The following is a 4,159-nucleotide window of genomic DNA, read 5'->3' on the forward strand; positions in this document are numbered from 1 at the left end:
GACCAGGGTTCAAATCCTCACTCAGCCATGTGGCTCACTGGGTCATCTTGGGCCAGTCATTCCCTCTCAGCCTAACCTGCCTCATAGGGTTGTTGTGAGGGTACAATGGAAATATGTACGTCACCTTGGGGATATAAATGCAGTAAATATGATCATTTGGGTTGCCCTTTTCTGAATCTTTTCCAGCTCCACAATACCCTTTTCAGGTGAGGCAACAATAACTGTATGCAGTATTCAAAGTGTGGTCACAACATAGTTGTTGTTTTTTACAACAGCTTTAGGTTATTGGTAGTGTCATTTTCATTTCATTTCCTAATTAAATTTAACATGGAATTTAACATGGAATTTAACATGGAATGTTAATGTCTACAATAACCCCAATGTCTTGTCCCTGGTCAGTCACCACCAGTTCAGAGCCTATGTGGTTTAAGTAAAACTAAGTTGTTGTTTTTAACCTCAATGTGTATCACTTTATGCTTGTTTACAATAAACTGCATTTGCAATTTTACTGCCCATTCACCCAGCTCCAAAGATATCCTTTGGGAACTTTTCACAATTCCATCCCCCCTCCACCTGTCTACCTCACTGCCCAACCCTAATTCGAGATCATTTAGGAACAAGTGTCCCAACATAAATCCTTGGAGGGATAGGGCTCTCCATTTTCTACATACCTCCATTGGGAGAACTGTCCCATTTACTCCTACACTCTGCTTCCTGTTTCTTAAAGTTACTGATTGTAAGAGGACTTCTTCCTCTTATGCCTTGGCTGCTAAACTTACTCAGGAGTCTTTGATGTACTTTATCAAAAGCTTTTTGAAACTCTAAGTATCCCATATTGACTGGATCACTTCTATAAATGCTTTTGGACACTCTCAAAGAACAAAAAGGTTAGTGAGGCAGCGGTGCGGAAGCCATGCTTCAGCAAGACTTGTTCTTTCATATGCTTGGCAATTCCATCTTTAGCCATGCTTTCCACCACTCCCCCCAGAAAAACACCAAGCTAGCTTTGTGAGCTGGCTTGAAATTTTCCAGATTTCCCTCTAATACCTATTTTAAAATTGGTGTTACTCTGGCCTATCCAGTCCTCAAGCACAGGCACTGATCCTAAGGACAACTGCTTTAAAAAGGTAACAAAATGACTCCACTCCACAAACCTAAGCACACATACACAACTTGCATAAAAAGCTGGGGTGGGGATAATCAGGAATTGTGCTATCTGTGGAAGCCTCAGAATTATTTAGTTCTATGTGAATGCCATTTGCAGTGGTTGGTACCCTAGCTGGTGGATCTTGGGGCTCTAGTAAAAAAAATAAAGTGGATCCACAGCAAATCTGAGGTCTCCCCAGGAATATGGTTTCAGAGAGAAGCCCTACCATATCTGGAGATGCCAAGTATTGAACCTGGCACACTTTTGAATGCAAAACGTTTATTCCACCACCAAGTTGCAGGTCTTTGCTCTCACACACTAAAAGTATGAACAAGTATGAGCAAGCTATGATTCCAAAGGATGACTGAGCTAAATAGAAATATTTGTCTTTATAATGTACAAAGTCGGATAATGGCCTAACAGAAAATGCATTTCTCTGCTAAAGGGAACACACTACTTAAGAAACACTGGCTGCATCTTAATGAGGTCACCCTGACCCCCACCCCTGGTTGAGGCCAGCATAGGTGGATGGGGAGGAGGGAAAGTCAGCCTGTTTTGCTTTAGACACATAACCCACTCTACGGCTAAGTGCTCCATTTGATGTTCAAATTGAATTCTGAAAAACCACAAATAAGCTAGAACATCTGCTACCAGCAGCAATACAAAGCAAGTCTAGAAGAGGCTACAAGGAGCAGAAGATTAAAGTCTCTTTTGCCTTAGAGCCAAAAAACCCCATGCATTTATGAGCCATGGCCACTGATATATCCCCCAGTCTCACTTCACGGGACATATTTCACATGTCCTACCTGCCATTTCCCTTCCAGCAACCTTGGCAACTACCCTGCAGTGATTTAATAATTTAAAAAGAACTCTGCAGCAATTTCATTGCAAAAGAGCCAGCATGTGGCACATGCAGGGCTATCTCTGTGTTAACATGTACGGATTTTATTTGTGTGGGATTTTATTTGTGAGTCCAGGTCTCCATCATAATGGACAGAACAATATTCAAAATCTGCAGTATTGGCACACACAACTTTTTGTCTGTATATACCGTGCTTGCCTAAAGAGCAGCACTCCACACACATTTAAATCAAGGTCCATGTTTGCAAAGACGTGGGTATTTAGGGCCATACACAACTAAGTGATGTCATGGTCAGAATTTTGCAGATGTTGGGAGGACAACGAAGTATATGCAATTAAAATGGAACACATACCGAAAAGGTATCCTTTCTAGAACATTAAGCAACTATCACCAACCTGGGCTATTCCAAAGCATCTGGAGGGCAACTGCCATTAGCCCCAGCTATCATGGCCATGCTGGCTGCAGGGCTGATGGGAGTTGTCGTCCAAAATATCTGGAAAGCATCAGTTGGCAAAGGCTTGCCTAAAGGGAATGCCCTTTGCAAAACCACTAGCACAACAAGAAATTCAATGTCTTTTAGCCACAAGTGGCAGAGACATTTTGAGTGTTGTGAATCGCTTTAGCTGGTTAAGAGTTGGAGATTCAAAGCTAATAAGAATCTCCTCTTTGCATCTTTTATTAGGCCTAAAAAGGACAAACAATAAGAAGTATAGCTCTATGGTCTGGCAAGGCCATGATATCTACCTGCAGCAAAGTTGCTGCATTTATTCATTTATTAAATTTATATCCTGCCCTTCCTTGCAAAGGAGCCCATGGTGGCAAGTAGGTCTGAGTTAGCGCCTGGTGGTGAAATCACTTTGCTGTTCCTCTGCTCCTGCAACACTGCCGGGAAACAAGCCAAACAAATCTTGGCTTGTCCAAACCAAGGCTCATGGTATGTTTCACTCCAAAGAAACCATGAACTGAATTTTGAGACTGACAAGTACATAGAGGCAAAACAAGGGGCAGCGTGTTAAAAATGAATGAGGTAAGTCAGAAATATAGACCTTTGTTTGCCTCTGTATCCTTGTGAAGCACACCCGAAAACATGTAGTGCATGATCAAAGGAAAATGGACAGGGCATTTTTTTTGTTCCTTTAATTTTGAAAACTGAACATCTAGGTGGCCACATTCTCTCCCGCCACTCGCAGCCCTTCAATTGCAAGGTCTCGTGCGGTAAGTGTCCCCTTTTATTCTAGTTCAATTACCCATTGTTAAGACCTGTTTATATAGCACTTTGAGCAGAATAGTCTATAACCTGTGGGTTCCTTTCTGTTCAATTGCTATTGACTTGGTCAAATTTCTGCAAATTTTTACATGAACAGTCATGCATATATTGTTTGGAGGTCTTTTAAACATGTCACCTGAGCGAATGCCAAACTACTGCATGGAACAGAAGTTTGGGCTAATGGGAAGAGAGGAAATGCTGTTTGTCTAGACAAAAAGCTTACAGAGGTCACATTAGTACTAAGCACAAGCTCTCAACATCATTTTACTAAACTGCAGCCTCGGTCATATTTGGCCTGAACTTTTGTCATTATTTCTGTCCTATCATCTTAATTCTAATCAAGTCCCTTTATTCTTCATCCCCTACTGCAATTTACTTAAACAGGTATTAACTTAATCCCAGCATTGTTCTACTTGTCATTTTGGTCCAGCTGCAATATGCTGACAATAAACCTCAGCAATTCAGATAACACCTCAAACTTGGGATAGCTCCCCCTCCCCCCGGAAAACAAGAAGAGTTCGCTTACGTAGGCAGGAATGCCCCATACCACCAGACGAATCATCCCCCAATATCAAAGAGACCACCACTGTGATGTAAAGCAGGTCTGCAATTACAAACACCTGGCTTGTAAGAGAAGACCTCATAAATGCCACTTGCTTTAGAGTAGGGATCACCTTTGGTGTTAAGATAATAGTCAGGCAGCAACTCCCTGAGAAGTGAATTCTTAAAATGAAAAAGACCAGAACTAGCCAATGAACTAGAGGCTGGAAAGCCTCGCTGAAGTTCATCACACCTGCTTTTATTCCTCATATTGAAGCTTCTCGTTGCTGTGCACAAGCGTTAAAGCAGTGGCCTACGGACTAAAAACTAAGGGGCCAAAAAG

Source organism: Zootoca vivipara, chromosome 6 (genome assembly GCF_965207765.1).
Source record: "Zootoca vivipara chromosome 6, rZooViv2.hap1.1, whole genome shotgun sequence".
Taxonomy (NCBI): Eukaryota; Metazoa; Chordata; class Lepidosauria; order Squamata; family Lacertidae; genus Zootoca; species Zootoca vivipara.